The sequence below is a fragment of the Rhinopithecus roxellana genome, chromosome 12, assembly GCF_007565055.1.
Source record: "Rhinopithecus roxellana isolate Shanxi Qingling chromosome 12, ASM756505v1, whole genome shotgun sequence".
NCBI lineage: Eukaryota > Metazoa > Chordata > Mammalia > Primates > Cercopithecidae > Rhinopithecus > Rhinopithecus roxellana.
This window is the reverse complement of record NC_044560.1, coordinates 28,805,482-28,822,630: the sequence shown is the minus strand read 5'-3', so window position 1 is coordinate 28,822,630 and position 17,149 is coordinate 28,805,482. Positions and strand designations below refer to the sequence as shown.

The window sequence follows — 17,149 nt, the reverse complement described above, 5'->3', positions numbered from 1 at the left end:
CTACTATAAATACTCCTTTGTACATTGCATTTTTTTAAATTAAACTTTCTATTTCAAGACAACTGTTGATTCACATGCAGTTGTAAGAACTAATACAGAGAGATGATCTATGTACCCTTTGAGCTGTTTTTCTCAATGGTAACATCTTGAAGACTACAGCAGAGTGTCACAGCCAGGATACTTGATGTTGGCACAATTAAGATACAGAACATGTCCCTCACCTCTAGGGTGCGCCGCAGGATGCCCTTTGTAGCCACACTCACTTCCTCCCCTCCCCTACACCTTCTTTGACTCTTTGCAACCACTAATCTTTTCTCTATGTCTATAATCTTTATCATATCAAGAACATTATATAATTGGAATCATACAATAAATTATCTTTTGGAATTGGCTACTTTGACTCAGCATAATTGTCTCGCGATTCATCTAGATTGTTGCACGTATTAAGAGCTTATTTATTTTTATTGCCGAGTGATGTGCCATGGAATGAATGTGCCACAGTTTGTTTAGCCCTTTATACATGGAAGGACATCTGGGTGTTTCTAGTTCTTGGCAATTACATATAAAGTGTCTATAAACATTTGCATTCAGGTGTTTGTGTGGTCACAGATTTTCATTTCTTTGAGATAAATGCCTAGGAATGCAATTGCTGGGTTGTATGGTAACTACATGTTTAGCTTTTAAAGAATCTGCCAAAGCACTTTTCAAAGTAGCTGTGCTTTATATTCCCATCAGCGATGTATGGATGATCCCATTTCTCCACATCCTTATCAGCATTTGGTGTTGTCACTATTTTTTGTTTTAGCTCTCCTGATAGGTGTGTAATGTTATCTAATTGTGGTTTAAATTTGTATTTCTCTACTTGGCTAATGATGTTGAACACCTTTGCATGTGTTTATTGCCATCTGTATATTCTCTTTGGAGAATTACCTGTTGGAGTCCTTTGTCCATTTTCTAATCGGATTATTTTTTATTAAGCTTTGAGGGTTCTTTTTATATCCTGAATACCAGTCATTTGTCTGATAGGTGATTTGCAAATATTTTCTCCTACTTTGTATCTTCTTTTGCATCCTGTTAACAGCGTCTTTCACAGAGCAAAGATTTCAATTTTGATGGAATCTAGTTTACCCATTTTTCCTTTTATGTATTGTGCTTTAGGTGTTAAGTCTAAGAACCTTTTGCCTAGCCCTAGTTCCCAAATTTTCTCCTATGTTTTAAGCCCATTGTCCATTCCGAGTTAGTTTTTGCAGGTGTGGAGAAGACTTCGGTGGAGGTTTTTCTTTTCTTTTTTCTCTCTCTTTCTTTCTCTCTTTCTTTCTTTCTTTCTTTCTTTCTTTCTTTCTTTCTTTCTTTCTTTCTTTCTTTCTTTCTTTCTTTCTTTCTTTCTTTCTTTCTTTCTTTCTTTCTTTCTTTCTTTCTTTCTTCTTTTCTTTCTTTTCTTTCTTTTCTTTCTTTTCTTTCTTTCATTTTTTTGCCTGTGGATGTCCGATCACTCTAGCACCAATTGTTGAAAAGGCTATCTTTCAACAAAGCTATCTTGAATTAATTTTGGCATTTCTGTCAAAAATCAGTTGCGTGTATTTGTGCAGGTCTCTTTCTGGGTTCTCTATTCTGTTCTATTGGTTTATGTGTCAATTCCTTTGCTAATACCACACAGTCTTGATAACTGTAGCTATGTAATAAGCCTTCGTCTGTATCCTGCCATTCTTACTTGGAATATTTGTGCTTTCTCACTCTTTGATTAAGTTTAGCTTGTGATTATCCTATTTTTTTAAAAAGACCCAAAATTTTGATTCATTTGATCTACCTCATTTATTTCTACATCTAACTTTATTTTTCCCTTTCTTGTGGTTTTGCTGTTGTTCTTCTGCTAGTTTTTTGAGCTCAGAATTTAAAATTTTTAATTTTTCATTTTTATTAAAATAATAAAGGCTATGAATTTTCAGTCTGATCACTATTTTAAATATGTCTCATAAATTCTGTTATGTAGTGTTTTTTGTTTGTTTGTTTGTTTGTTTTTTCACATGAAATCTCACTCTGTCGCCCAGGCTGGAGCACAGTGGTGCGATCTCAGCTCACTGCCAACCTCTGCCTTCCAGATTCAAGTGATTCTCCCACCTCAGCTTCTCGAGTAGCTGGGACTACAGGTGTGTGCCACCATGCCCAGCTAATTTTTGTAATTTTAGTAGAGATGGGGTTTCACCATGTTGGCCAGGCTGGTCTCAAACTTCTGACCTCAGGTGATCCTCCCACCTCGGCCTCCCAAAGTGCTGGGATTACAGGTGTGAGCCACCATGCCCAGCCTGGTATGTAGTGTTTTAATGATCACATGTACATTTTTTGTATTTCTGTTGCTTTACTTTTAAAAAGATTTTTAACATTATTTTCCAGTTTTATTAGACTGTGATCAGAAAATATTTATTTGTAATATTTCTGTTTTATGAAATGCATTGATTATCACCTAACTCATGACCAGTTTTTGTGGATAGTCTATGTGTGTACTTACGGAGAAAGTGTAGTAGATTCCCCATCTATTATAAGGGAATTCAAGGAAAAAGTATGACGTGTGACTGAATTAGTCTGCTGTCACATTGCTATGAAGAACGACCTGAGACTAGGTAATTTATAAAGACAAGAAGTTTAATTGACTCACGGTTCCACAGGTTGTACAGGAAGCATGGCTGGGGAGGCCTCAGGAAACTTACAATCATGGCAGAAGGCGAAGGGGAAGCAGGCGTGTCCTGCATGGCTGGGGAGGCCTCAGGAAACTTACAATCATGGCAGAAGGCGAAGGGGAAGCAGGCGTGTCCTGCATGGCTGGGGAGGCCTCAGGAAACTTACAATCATGGCAGAAGGCGAAGGGGAAGCAGGCGTGTCCTGCATGGCTGGGGAGGCCTCAGGAAACTTACAATCATGGCAGAAGGCGAAGGGGAAGCAGGCGTGTCCTGCATGGCTGGGGAGGCCTCAGGAAACTTACAATCATGGCAGAAGGCGCAGGGGAAGCAGGCGTGTCCTGCATGGCTGGGGAGGCCTCAGGAAACTTACAATCATGGCAGAAGGCGAAGGGGAAGCAGGCGTGTCCTGCATGGCTCGGGAGGCCTCAGGAAACTTACAATCATGGCAGAAGGCGAAGGGGAAGCAGGCGTGTCCTGCATGGCTGGGGAGGCCTCAGGAAACTTACAATCATGGCAGAAGGCGAAGGGGAAGCAGGCGTGTCCTGCATGGCTGGGGAGGCCTCAGGAAACTTACAATCATGGCAGAAGGCGAAGGGGAAGCAGGCGTGTCCTGCATGGCTGGGGAGGCCTCAGGAAACTTACAATCATGGCAGAAAGCGAAGGGGAAGCAGGCGTGTCCTGCATGGCTGGGGAGGCCTCAGGAAACTTACAATCATGGTAGAAGGTGAAGGGGAAGCCAGCGTGTCCTGCATGACTGAAGCAGGAGGAAGAAGGTAAAGGGGGAGGTGCTGCACACCTTCAAACAACGGGATCTCCTGAGAACTCACTCACTATCACGAGAACAGCAAGGGGGAATCCTCCCCCACGATTCAGTCACCTCCCCCAAGCTCTTCTTCCAACATTGGGGATTACAGTTTGACATGAGATTTGGGTGGGGACACAAATGCAAACCATATCAGTGACAAATTGATTTGTCAAGGAAATTGATTATGTTGTTTAGGGCTTCTGTGTCCTTATTTTTTGTCTATCTGGATTCTCTTGTATTGACAGCGGTGTGGTCAACACACTATTCTTAGTATTTTCATCTATATTTCCTGCAGTTTCTTTCTTTCGTGTGTGTGTGTGTGTGTGTGTGTGTGTGTGACAGAGTTTCACTCTGTCGCCCAGGCTGGAGTGCAGTGTTGCTTTCTCGGCTCACTGCAATCCTCACTTCCTAGGTTCAAGCAATCCTTGTGCCTCAGCCTCCTGAATAGCTGAGACTATAGGCAGGCACCACCACGGCTAATTTTTGTGTTTTTAGCAGATATAGGGTTTTGTCATGTTGGCCAGGCTGATCTTGAACTCCTGACCTCAAGTGATCCACCAGTCTTGGCCTCCCAAATTGCTGGGATTACAGGTGTGAGCCATCAAATCTGGCCTATATTTCCTACAATTTCCTATCCTGTAAAGGTGGTTGTAGTCTTGTTTGGTGCTCTAGTATTCATGATGGTTATATTTTTATTGTGGAATGTGATTTTTAGCATTAGAAAGTATCATAATGTTTTTTCTTAAATTATACTTATTCTACTTTGATATCAAGATTGCAATACTTGTTTTATTATTTCCATTTGCCTCATATATCTTTGCTGTCCTTTTAGTTTTAGGTTTTCTGAATCTCTTTGATATGGTTTGGCTCTGTGTCCCCATCCAAATCTCACCTTGAATTGTAACAATCCCCATGTGTCAAGGGCGGGACCAGGTGGAGAAAATTAAATCATGGGGACAATTTCCCCTATACTGTTTTCATGATAGTGAGTTCTCATGAGATCTGATGGTTTTATAAGGGGCTTCTCCCACTTTGCTTGGCACTTCTCTCTCCTGTCGCCATGTGAAGAAGGAAGTGTTTGCATCATCTTCTGCCATGATTGTAAGTTTCCTGAGGCTGCTCCAGCCATGTGGAACCGTGAGCCAATTGAACCTCTTTCCTTTTATAAATTACCCAGTCTCGGGCAGTTCTTCATAGCAGCGTGAGAATGGACTAATATACTCTTTTTGAAAATATGCCTCTTATATGTAACATATAGTTGGATCTTTCTTTTTAAACCAAATTGAAAATTTTTTATTTTCATAAGCCCATTCACTTTTATTTATGTGTCCAATATGTATAATATCTTGTGTAATAAATGCAATGTATATTATGTTTTACTTGCTGTACTTGTCTTTCTACATGGTACATTTTCTATATTCATTTAATTTCTTTTTATATATAAGAAATTCTCATTTTTAGTCTAATGGGTACCTTTGTACTCATTACCTTTAAAAATCCTATTAGTCTCTTACTAACTTTTACCATTTGGTTTTTCAGTTGGTAGTGGTGTCTCTTGACTCCCACCTGTTGCCTCTACAACCGTCATTGAGCTTATTCTGGTTTTGTCTTTCCTTCTTTTGTTTCCTATCATTTTGTAGTTGACAAAACATATATAACCTAAGTATGATTCTCCTAGCCTTGGTTACGCACTTAATTTAGGTCCAAAATTTGCCAAATAGTCCCCAGTCATCTCCTGGTTGGATAAAGTTAATTCTCTAGAAGATTCCTTCAGAGGCACCTGTGGGCATATCACTCAATTCTTCCATATTTTAAACTCTTATTCTGTACCTCTGATTTTTGAGGGTCTGCTTCACTAGATATAAAATCTTTGAGTTTCATGAAACTGCTGCTCCATCCTTGCCCCACCTTCTAGATTGTTTTTGAGAAGACTGACAACTGTCTCTCTTGCCCTTATAGTAAGTTATTTGATCTTTTCATTTACAAGCGGTGAGGATATTTTTCAGATGCATCGTGAGGTTTTTAATTCAGTTTGTAGTGTTTTGACACAGTTCCTCCCCCTCCACCTTATGGCTGGGATTTTGGGCTAAGTTTTACCCGCTGAACTCTGTATTCTCATTTTCGTTTTTCTTCTTTCATAGTCTCCTACAGATGAAGACCGCTTACATCGCTGCATTGAGTGCTTCGTGTGATTTTTAGTTCAAGAGCTCCCTCTTCTGTCAGTGCAGCGTAGTACAGTTTCTTTATGACTGGTTTTTGGGGGAGGGGCGGGAGGAGTTGAGGATCCTAGTATGTATCATTATTTTTTGTTTTGCAGAATCCTAAATGCCCACATCTGGCTTCTCCCTCCCTCCCCTGCATATTTTCTAATGCTGCCTCTGCCTGCCTTTAAATCACTTCCTTCTAGTCCACATTCTGGTCTTTCTGGATTCATATTTAGTATTTTCCTCCCCTGTAGGATGTACTTTCTCTTTCTTCAGGTAATTGTAATTGATTCCTAAACTCTCCATGCTCGACTTCTGCCTTCATTGGCTTTTGGACCCATCTTATCCCCTTGCTCTTTATAAAACTTCTGGGTGGGAACTCAAGAATTTGGTAATTTGATGTTTATAGTGTCTCTTATTTCCAGTCACGTGAAAGGTGTGTGGGATTTGTGTGGTTGTTTTTGTTCTTCTTGTTGCCCATGTAGTTTTTGGAGGATGCGTTGGGAGATTTGAGTTTTTGTGGCTGTCATTACCTTGGCGACCTGGAAGTCCCTTACATGGCATTTTAGGAGATGTGTGCAGTTATATCAATTTCAAGTACAAATAGTAACTTGAGCCTGTTATGAACACCATCTTTTCATGTTAATTGTACCATAAAAGAATCTTGAGGATTTTTTTTTTTTTTTTTTGAGACGGAGTCTCGCTCTGTTGCCCAGGCTGGGGTGCAGTGGCCGGATCTCAGCTCACTGCAAGCTCCGCCTCCCAGGTTCACGCCATTCTCCTGCCTCAGCCTCCCAAATAGCTGGGACTACAGGCGCCCGCCACCACGGCCGGCTAATTTTTTTGTATTTTTAGTAGAAACGGGGTTTCACCGTGTTAGCCGGAATGGTCTCGATCTCCTGACCTCGTGATCCGCCCATCTCAGCCTCCCAAAGTGTTGGGATTACAGGTGTGAGCCCGGCCTTGAGGATGTCTTTAAAAGGTCTGCTCTCTTACGAAGGTTAAGTATCTCCCCTGTAAGCTTATTTATACCGTGCATCTGTTTAACCAGCCCTTTTTCATAGACGCTTTAGCCAAATATTGGCATGTTTTCTGTTTCTGTATTTATGGGGTTGGACTCAACGAGCCTTTTACTATTGTGGCATATGGGAGGGAGCGTTGCCATTCTGCTGCCAGGGGTGAGTGTGATCTGGCGGCTGTTACGTGTGTATGCGTGTAGGTCTCTATCAAGAAGGGACCCACCATGCTTGACTGGCAGGGGAGATATAACAGGATCCTGAAGGCAGTTCTCCCAGGGTGAGGCTTATCCGTTGCATGCTAGATGTGTTGATCCTTGCGATTTCCCCAAACGTGGGAAACTCACTGCATCATTTGTGGTAGTGGGTGACTGTGTCTGTGTTCTCTCCTGACATTTGAGTTTTTTCTTAAAAAAAAAAAAAAAAAAAAGACTCACCATCTTCTATAGACTGAATATCTGTGGTCCTCCAGAATCCATATGCTGAAGCCCTAACCCCATTGTGATAGTCTTTGGAGATGGGGCCTTTGGGAGGTAATTAGGTTTAGATGAAGTTGTGAGGGTGGGGCCCCATGATAGGATTAGTGCCCTTATAAGAAGAGGAAGAGGGGCCGGGTACGGTGGCTCATACCTGTAATCCCAGCATTTTGGAAGGCTGAGGCAGGAGGATTGCTTGAAGTCAGGAGTTTGAGACCAGCCTGGGCAACATAGGAAGACCCCATCTCTACCAAAACAAAGAAAAAAGAAGAGGAAGATACTAGAGCTCTCTCCCTGCTTTGTGAGGACACAGTGAGAAGGTGGCCACCTGTAGGCCAGGAAGGGAGCCCTCACCAAGAATGGAACTGGCTGGCATCTTGATCTCAGACTTCCAGTCTCCAGACCTGTAGACATAAATGTCTGCTATTTAAGCCACCCAGCCTCTGGTACTTTGTTATGGAAGCCTGAGCTGACTAAGATGCCAGCCAACCATATTTTTAAAGAGTTCTCATACAAAGCCCGAAACCAGAGTCAGAGATTCAGCTCTGCCTGGCTTGGGAAAGGCGCCACACCTGACTCATCGCAGGGGGTCAAGAATGTTTGTGAGATGAATAAATGGAGTATCTTTGTTCTGGAAATAGACCACCTATGAGTTATTATAGTAGAGAAATCCCAGGCCCCCACGAAAGACAGGGAAAGCCTGTAAAGTGTCTGTACTTTGGGCCCAGAAGAATAATGGAAAGAGGCCAGGCACGCTGGGAAAGTTCCATTTACAAACCCGCCTTCTGCTGGGTTGAGTCTCGCCTGCTGTGGGCTCAGGGATCCTGGCCTGGCCTATTTTTTCTCTGGGTGGATACCCCATTCCCGGGAGCATTCAGATCCGTAAAGACAGCTTCTGTCTCCTCTGAGACCACTGCTGAGTCTTGTCACCTGGTGTCCCCACGGTGCTGCCCTGTCTTCTCTTGTTCTCCGTGGGGTCCAGAAAAAGGGACCACCTCGGCTCTGTGGCTTTAGATCTCTCAAGAGGATGGCAAAGGCCTCAGACAGCTTCTCCAATGGGATGCAGCCAACATCTGAGCTGCATTTTCAAAATGAGAGCCACTCTTAGGCTGAGTCAGACAGGGAGAAAGGAATTGTGCTTGGGCACCCAGGCGGCACCTGCTGTCCCCTGACCTGGCACCATGGGTCCAACTTTGGGTTTTAACTTCCCACGAGTGCCTGGACATGGAGAGGAAATGGTTAAGAGGATAAGGACATATGGGGAGCGATCTCCAGGGTCACTGAGGTCCTTACTCCTGCCTCCCACTCCCTAGGCCCCTCTGGCTGGGCCCAGGAGGTCTCCCTCCCACCTGGCTGTCAGTCAGCTTCTGCTGTGCCCTCATGGGGAATTCCTCCTAGAGCCCACCAGGTGGGAGAACCAGGGCAGGAAGTGCTGAAGGCCCACATGGCACCAGCACAGCTGAATGGCCCGGCTTTCTCAGAACCCATCCTGTGGAACACTGGAGGCAGCACAGGAAGAGCCAGGTTCTATGAGAGGAGCTTGGGCAGCAGGAATACTCCATGACAGCAGAGATGCTGGGGCCTTTTCCCCAGAGCCTTCTTCTTCTTCTTTTTTTTTTTTAATGTTTAGACAGAACTCTCATTCATGGCATTTAGTTACTTGTTCATTCATTCATCATTTATTCACTCATGCACTTGATGAGTATTGCACTCTCCTACCTTGTGCCAGAGACTGTGCGAGACTTGGAGAATTGGTAACACACCCAGAGTCTTGCCTTTGGGGGCTTTCACAAGCAGAGCCATTGCTCTGGCTTTCGGGTTTCCATAGCGTGCATTAGCCTTTGAAGGCCTCCAGGAAGTCCCTCCAGAATCAAAACTGTTCTGTTGTGTTTCACCGAGAATTCTGCAAATTTCTTTGGTGATGGGACTTGACTCTTCTTTATATGGTACCAGGCAGACCAGTGAATGCATCGTGAAGCGCCAATCCAGGCCCGTGGAACAGGGTGGGGGACAGTGGGGTCTCAGTGAGAGCCTGGCCTTTGGATTCAGACAGTGCTGAGTTACAGTCTCAGCCCTGCTCCTCGCTGGCTGTGGAGTTGGGGCCACATGAACCGGCTAAGCTTTGACTTTCTCAGAAATAGTTTGGTGGTAATGATTCCTGCCTAGTGGGAGGATTAAATAAGATAAATGGCAAGGTTTTATCCCATGGTCAGGGAGGACGGTGACTGCCTTGCACCATGGGTGACCCCTGCCTTCCTTCAGAGGGCATGTTCACAGGCTGGTACGCGCACACACACACACACACACACACATACACAGACACACACATGCTTCCTGTAATCCTCTCTTGCCTGGGAGGCAGCAGTGACTCTGCCTTCTAGAAGTCATCTGAACTGTCTGCTTTCCAAACAGGGGCGACAGGACTGTGACTCGAGGTGATGGGTTGCTGAACTGCTCTGCTGCCAGACGCATTTTGCCGGCTTCTCATAATGTCAGTGAGATCTGGGAAATGGACCAAGCACGATTTCCAGCTAAATGAAACACTTCGGGGCCATCGGTTAAATAGATGATGCTTTTGAGAAAACCCCATGGGCACTGTGTCAGACAGGCCACGGGACCCTGCAAGCCTGTCTTTCTTTGTGCCCATCTGGGTGATGAGACATCGCCCAGGCCGGCTCCATGAGCCGCTCTGGCTGTGAGGACCTGCGCCTTCTGTCTCAGTGTACCTGCGGGGAAGCTGAGATTCGATCCTCATGGAACACTCAATCCTTTCTGCATCTCGCTGTCTTCCTGTCCTCCTCTTTCTCCCTTTCTCTTGCCTGACTGTTGACTATAAAATAGGATATTATTTAGGAACGTGTCCTTGCCTCCCTCCCTGGCTCCACATCATCCCATGACATAGTGGCTGTGCTCAGATGGAGAGTGAGCTATGTTTCTGTGGGCAGGGGTGGGTCATGCATCCTGGGTCCTCCCTAGGCAGCCCCAGCCCTTTCTCTTTGTTCCAAGGAGCCCGGCTGCCGTGCCGATTGTTTCATCCCTGTGCACTGCCTAGAGCTGCCTCCTGGAGCACACTCTCTTCTTTCCTGATGGCAACAGTCCCACCTGATGGCAACAGTCCCTGGGCCAGAGGATGCCCATTGGTCTTCATGGAGGGAGCTTGGGTCAGGCCCACTTGGTCTCCAATCCTGACTCTGCCACATGCTGGCTCTGCAGTGGTGCCAGCTTATCCTGCTAAGCCTAGCTTCCTCTTCTACATGGGTATATCTGCCCCAGGTGCAGGTGTGAGGATCCAGGGTAATGCTCATGAGATGCCCAGCACCCTGTGTGGCACAGAAGTGACCAGAAAATATCAACTCACCTTGTGCCAAGTCTTCACTGTCCTTACGATCTCAAACCTTTTTTTCTTGATCTTCTTCCCTTGATGACCAACACCCTTGTTCCTTCCTGCCCTTGTGGGTCACCCCCTCATACATCTTTCCTTGGGCCACATCTTAGGACTTTGCCTTGCCTTTACTTACCTGTTCGTCCACCCACGCACCCACCCATCCAACCATTCATTTCTTGCTTCATTCATCCAGTGATGTATTGAATGTTTCCTACATGTGTATGTCAGGCTAGGGTGAGCAAAGCAGATTCAGTGTCTGCCTGCCCTAAACTTACAGTGCAGGAGAGGATAGAGACAATGGAACAGGTGCATGTGCATGTGAGTATGTATATGTGAGATTGTGTGCGTACATGTGTGAGTGTGTGCATGTGTGTGTGAATGTGTGATGGGGGGTAGGTGCTAACAGGGAGAATCTTGACAAATGCATACTAGGGTCACCTAACAGGGTCCTGTGGGGTCAGGAAAGCTTCATGGAGGAAGTGACTCTTACCTCTTTGAGCAGATACAAGCAACCTGAGGTCAGGGGTTATGCTTTCTAGGGCCTCAGAACACCAGCATTGTCAACAGGTGAGTGCCTGCCATTTATATGAGGCCCTGGGTTTGCAAAGAGGGAGGAATATGCAAAATAAATAGTAATGCAAAGGGACAGTTAATAAATACTTGTCCAATGAATTCATGGATGAATGTGCCGTTGCCAGGCTTATATTTGCTAAGCAATCATCCCAGCACATGTTAAATCTGACTCCCCATGAATAAGGAGCTTAGAAGAGCTCATCTGAGTTTCTACGTGGTTCATGAATATGCAAGCGAGATTCCTTTTAATCTCAAATTTTATTTTATTAGATGTATTTACATGTATTTATTAGTTCTCAGGTTTTCCTTGGGGCCTGTGGGTAATTTCACGAAGGCATCATCCCATCTTCACTGCAGTTGTTAGAGGGCAGGATGGAAGATTCCTGAATAACTCGATCACTCCAGATGACCAGAGATCTTCTGGGTGTGTAATGACCACAGACTAATCTTAATCATAATCACTACCATGAACCCACACGACATGCAGTTATCTAAAGGATCGGGCACCTCCACGTTTGTAGCACCTTTACATAAAGTCAGAGTGTTCAAGCCATCCTGGACCTCACCTGGTGGGAGGGAGAATGATGCTCTGTCAGGTGGAGGCCTTGGGTCTTGTCGGTCTCCTTTTACTGCAGGAGAGGCTGCAGGCTTAGCTGGAAACATAATCGCTGCTGAAGGTCAGGCTGTGCCCAGTGGCCGAGGCACTTGGCAAGCTTTCCACTGGATGGCCTAAATTTGCACCGCTCTGCAGGCTCTCATCCCAGTTGGCAGGGGTGCCACAGCTGGATGGCTCAGCGTCCACCCAAAGGGAAGTGGAAAAACCAGCAGCTGGCTGAATCTCAGAAGGTTTTCATGTTCCCAATGAGATCCAGGATCAAAACAGTTTTCTAAAACTATTTTCCACTTGCTAAAGTTAAGGTTATTATTATTATTTTTCAGGAAATCGACTGTGTACGGGTTTTATTTTTAAACATCATCGTTTTGTACAGGAGCGCAAAACTCATGAATTCCGTCCCTGCTCAAGCGGGGTCCCAGGTTGGAGGTGTGACACCCGTGCCTCCCCACTGGTGTCATTGATTGCCAAGGGCAAGGCTCTAGGCTTAGTGGGGACCTGATGAAACCCACCTGGGGCTCTTGATGTGGGAGTGTTTGGTGGATGTGCCTCCCCACCCCGCTGCCGAGGGCCCTGCTCCGTAACTGCTGCATGTGGTCTGGATGGTCTGTTGGCACCCTGCCCACTGCACTTTGGCTTCCCGTACTGCCACCTGCACAGGCTGTTGCCCTGATGATTCTCGGGTCACATGAGCTGCACCCTCATTGCTGCAGCCAGTTGATAGCAGAAGGCGCCTCAACCCCATCGTCCAGTGTCTCCTTGGCTGAGATGAGGAGGCTGTAGGAGAGGCTAGGAAGAGTCAGGAAGGGGCTGTAAGGGACCAGCTGGGCAGGGCACTGCAGCCCGGGGCAAATTCTTACTGATGTTGGCAGATCTTTTTTTTTTGGGACGGAGTCTCATTCTGTCGCCCAGGCTGGAGTGCAGTGGCCGGATCTCAGCTCACTGCAAGCTCCGCCTCCCAGGTTCACGCCATTCTCCTGCCTCAGCCTCCCAAGTAGCTGGGACTGCAGGCGCCCACCACCATGCCCGGCTAATTTTTGTATGTTTTAATAGAGACAGGGTTTCACCTTGCTAACCAGGATAGTCTCGATCTCCTGACCTGGTGATCTGCCCTCCTCGGCCTCCTAAAGTGCTGGGATTACAGGCGTGAGCCACCGCGCCCGGCCAGCAGATCTCTTTTATTATCCACAAAGACCTCTTCTCTACTGTCACCCTTTCCCTCCCCACCAGCAGTATCCTGGGAGCCTTTTCTCCGATTGGCCCTGGGAATTATTCATTTAAGGCATTGGATTTCCGGAACTTGGAGCTTCCCTTTCCTGGGGATGTGGGTGGGATGTTGCTGAGAACACTTGGAAGGGTCCATCAACAACCCATCAAGAGAGGCGAGGCCGGCACCTCAGTGCAATGTGCCAGCGGGGTTGACAGCTATCCCAGAGAAACAGGTGGAAGCCCAGACACTTAGCAGGATTTCGGGGGTTCACTTCTCTGCATCAGTCTGTCTCTGGAGAAGGTCACAGGCGCGTAATCATAGACTTTTGGTTGGCTCAGAGTTCCCTCGACAGTGGCATTTCCAGCTCAGAAGTTCAGGGTCTAGTCTCCCTGCAGGAAGACGGTGAGTGACGGAAACGCATCCCCTCGCCTGTTCCAGTGCAGCTCCTCCACTCACTCCCTACAGGGTCCCTGCCAGCAGCGAACCTTTCTCAGCCATTGACTCCTCATCTCAGGGGTTGGAATCCTAGCACCCCCTCTTGGGGGTGTCCTAGGATGGCAGATGTGGGATGGCCTGGCGTGTTCAGCCCAGCGCCTGCCCACGGCCCCTTGAGGTAGGCATTTGCTTCTTGCCTTCTCTGGCTTTGAGTTCAGTTGTCCCCACATCCCCTGAGAATCCAAAAGGGGCTTTTTAACTCTGCTCAGTGAGAACTTTCCTTGAGGCCCAACACATGCCTCCGAAGAACCTGCTTTTAGGGGGCATGCAGGCCAAAGTTTATTGCAGTAAAAGGGGGTGACACAAAGCTCACTGCCTTCCCCTCAAATTCCCACCTCGCCATCCCGCCCTCATTGCCTGCCCCTTGTGGAATTACAATCATCTTTCTGTTATCTGTGATTTCCACTCGCCTTCAAGCTGTTCCAGGCAATGGCTGAGTTTCATCACCTTTACAACCCTAGGATTGGGCGCACAGCAGGTGCCCGGTGAATGCTTGCTGAGATCATGCTGTAATCCTTGTCCTTTAATTTCATTTCACATTTTCCTCTTTGACAAAGATAGAACATGCTCATTGAAGAACATTCTTACCACACAGAAAGATATAACAAAAAGCAACCAACTTCACAAACATCCTCTGAAGTCCCATTTCCCAGACATAGCCGGGGTCAAGGTTTTAGAGAACACCATCCTTCCGGACTTTTCCTTATGCACACATAGATATATAAGTGCTGGGTATGTGAAGAATTCTATAGAAATGACATCTCACCATGCATTCCATTTTGCAATTTTTTTTTTTTTAAATCACAGAACTCTTTCCATGTTAACAAATACAGATACGCACATTTTTTCTAATAACTATGTACTATTCTTTCTATCAATATCCTGTGATTCATTTATCAAAGGAGTTGACTGGTCTTTTTTTGTTTGTTTGTTTGTTTTGTTTTTTTTTTGAGATGATGTCTCACTCTGTCACCCAGGCTGGAGTGCAGTGGCGCAATCTCGGCTCACTGCAAGCTCTGCCTACCAGGTTCACACCATTCTCCTGCCTCAGCCTCCCAAGTAGCTGGGACTACAGGCGCCTGCCACCACATAGAACATAGACTAGTTTTTTGTATTTTTAGTAGAGACAGGGTTTCACCATGTTAGTGAGGATGGTCTCAATCTCCTGACCTCGTGATCTGCACGCCTCGGCCTCCCAAAGTGCTGGGATTACAGGCGTGAGCCACCATGCCTGGCCAACTGAAGCCATTTTTAAAGGGTTTCCACACTCTTAATATCATAAACTAGGCTGTGGGGAATGTCACTCTGTCCATCTCTATGCCCCTGTCCGCCCAAATTAGTGGGACGAACCCCTTTTACAGGATACTAACGCCATTTATAAGTAGTTTACAAGATGCTACTTTGCTTCTGTGAACTTATCTCTTTGTTTTATTGTTTGTTTTGTGGTTTTTTTGAGATGGAGGTTTTGCTCTTGTTGCCCAGGCTGGAGTGCAATGGTGTGATCTCGGCTCACCTCAGCCTCTGCTTCCTGGGTTCAAGCGATTCTCTTGCCTCAGCCTCCTGAGTAGCTGGGATTACAGGCATGCGCCACCACGCCAGGCTAATTTTTCTGTATTTTTAGTAGAGATGGGGTTTCTCCATGTTGGTCAGGCTGGTCTTGAACTCCCAACCTCAGGTGATCCGCCTGCCTCGGCCTCCCAAAGTGCTGGGATTACAGACGTGAGCCACCGCTCCCAGCCGAACTCATCCCTTTGTAAACGTCAAGTTGCTCCTGTGTGGGCCAATGTTCCTGGGAGCTACCTGGGTTTCCTAAAATGGGGGTAATGATCTTTTACAACGAGGGGCATCCTGAGCAGTGACCAGTGACTCAGAAAACCTAGTAGTCCCTCTTGCTCCAACAGGATTGTACGCTGCATGAGGACAGGAAGAGCTGTTTCTTCTAGCCCCTCCCCTCCCCAGGACTCCGCACCCAGGGCCCTGCACACGGGGAACTCGGGGTGGCTGCTGACTGCAAGAAAGAAGGGCTGAGGCAGGAGCCCCAGGCTGACAGCGCTCTGTCCCTCAAACCTGCCAAAGGTCGTTGCCAGGCTTTATACTCATCTTCTCAGCCACCTAGCTCCCCTGGCAGTAAAACATCATTTTCTATTAAATGATATGTCTGACATTTACCAAACTTTTATGTGACAATTTAGAAGGAACTGGTTGCATTAAACAGCCTTGTTAATATTGCAGTAACATGATTAGGGGAACATCATGGCTGTTAGACCACAGGGTTCTGATTTATGAGCTCTGGAGGCACAGAGGTCCCCATTGACCAAAACACCTTCCACTCAATTCACGTACAGTTATCGAAATCCAGAGACCAAGTCCCGTGATCATGCAGCCCTACATAGCCAGGGTGGTGTTGAGACCTCTTCAAGGACTCTGGACTCAGCCGGGTGCGGTGGCTCACGCCTGTAATCCCAGCACTTTGGGAGGCCGAGGTGGGCAGATAATGAGGTCAGGAGATGGAGACCATCCTGGCTAACACAGTGAAACCCCATCTCTACTAAAAATACAAAAAACTAGTCGGGCGTGGTGGCGGGCGCCTGTAATCCCAGCTACTGGGGAGGCTGAGGCCGGAGAATGGCATGAACCCAGGAGGCGGAGCTTGCAGTAAGCTGAGATCGTGCCACTGCACTCCAGCCTGGGTGACAGAGTGAGACTCCATCTCAAACAAATAAATAAATAAAAATAAAAACAACTCTGGACTCTTGTGTTTCCAACCGGGAAGTGCAGAGTATGCTCATTAGACTTGAGGGGATTAGCACTGCAGGACGGGGAGAGGAGGTTGGGGGGTGAGAAGGGGAGGATTGGAGGAGGGGGAGGGAGGTGAAGAAGGGGAGAGGAGGTTGAGGAGAGGAGGAGGGAAGAGGGCAGGAAGAGAGGAGGGGAGGGGAGGAGGAGAGGGGGAAGGACAGAAGGAGAGGAGGGCGGGGAGGAGGCAAGAGCCAGTCTGGAGGGAGTGAGCCCATGAGCTGGGGCACAGAGGGCGGGGGTTGGGCTTCAGCGTCCATGAAGAACTCAATTCTTCAGTGACAGAGGATGTTTCTTTCTTTTTCCTCTGGTTATAAAACAGTTGATGTTCATTATAGAAAAGTGGAGCTACAGATAGGGAAAAAGAAGAAACTAACCCACGTAGTCCCACGGCTCCCCGATGACCATTGGTGGAAAGTGGCGCCTGGTATTCATGATGACTCACATCCAGATGTTCCTTCCCGGGGTTTTGAGAGGCTGGTTGGGCCCTGAAGCTCCAAGGAATGCCCTGAAGGCCCTGGTGAAGTGTTCCTGGGGCGCTTTAACCCCAAGGAGCTCTGAGAGGCCAGAGAAAGGGCCGAGGTATGTGAGCCTGTGAAGGACAGGAGCGCCCAGAAAGCTGGTTCCTAGGGTGTCCCCCGCCACATCTGGGGAAAGCCCTGCCTGGCCTGGCTCCTGGCCTGGCCCTGAAGCCTAGGCTTGAAATTGTAGCTTAATGATCCACAGCTGCGCTTTTGGTTGCCCGGGCCCTCCTGAAAAACTAAAGAAGGCCTTGGCAATTTGAGAGAGCTCTGGGAAGCAAGAATGAGGCCAGGGTCTGGGGAGGAGGGTGGAAGAGGAAGAAAGAGTCTTTGAGGGCACTGGCAAACCCCAGCTCTGAGCCTGCACCCTCTCCCCGCTT

General features: G+C 46.9%; 1 protein-coding gene and 1 non-coding gene across 6 annotated transcripts in view; both read left to right on the top strand.

Moving 5' to 3' along the window:
* The window catches only part of CAMTA1 (calmodulin binding transcription activator 1), a 974,629-nt gene that overhangs the window by 430,632 nt on the left and 526,848 nt on the right, over positions 1–17,149 (top strand). The gene's annotated exons all lie outside the window — the stretch shown is intronic.
* LOC115892431 lies at positions 6,928–7,092 on the top strand. Its single transcript, XR_004052321.1, has one exon. It is a non-coding gene; the product is annotated as a U1 spliceosomal RNA (small nuclear RNA).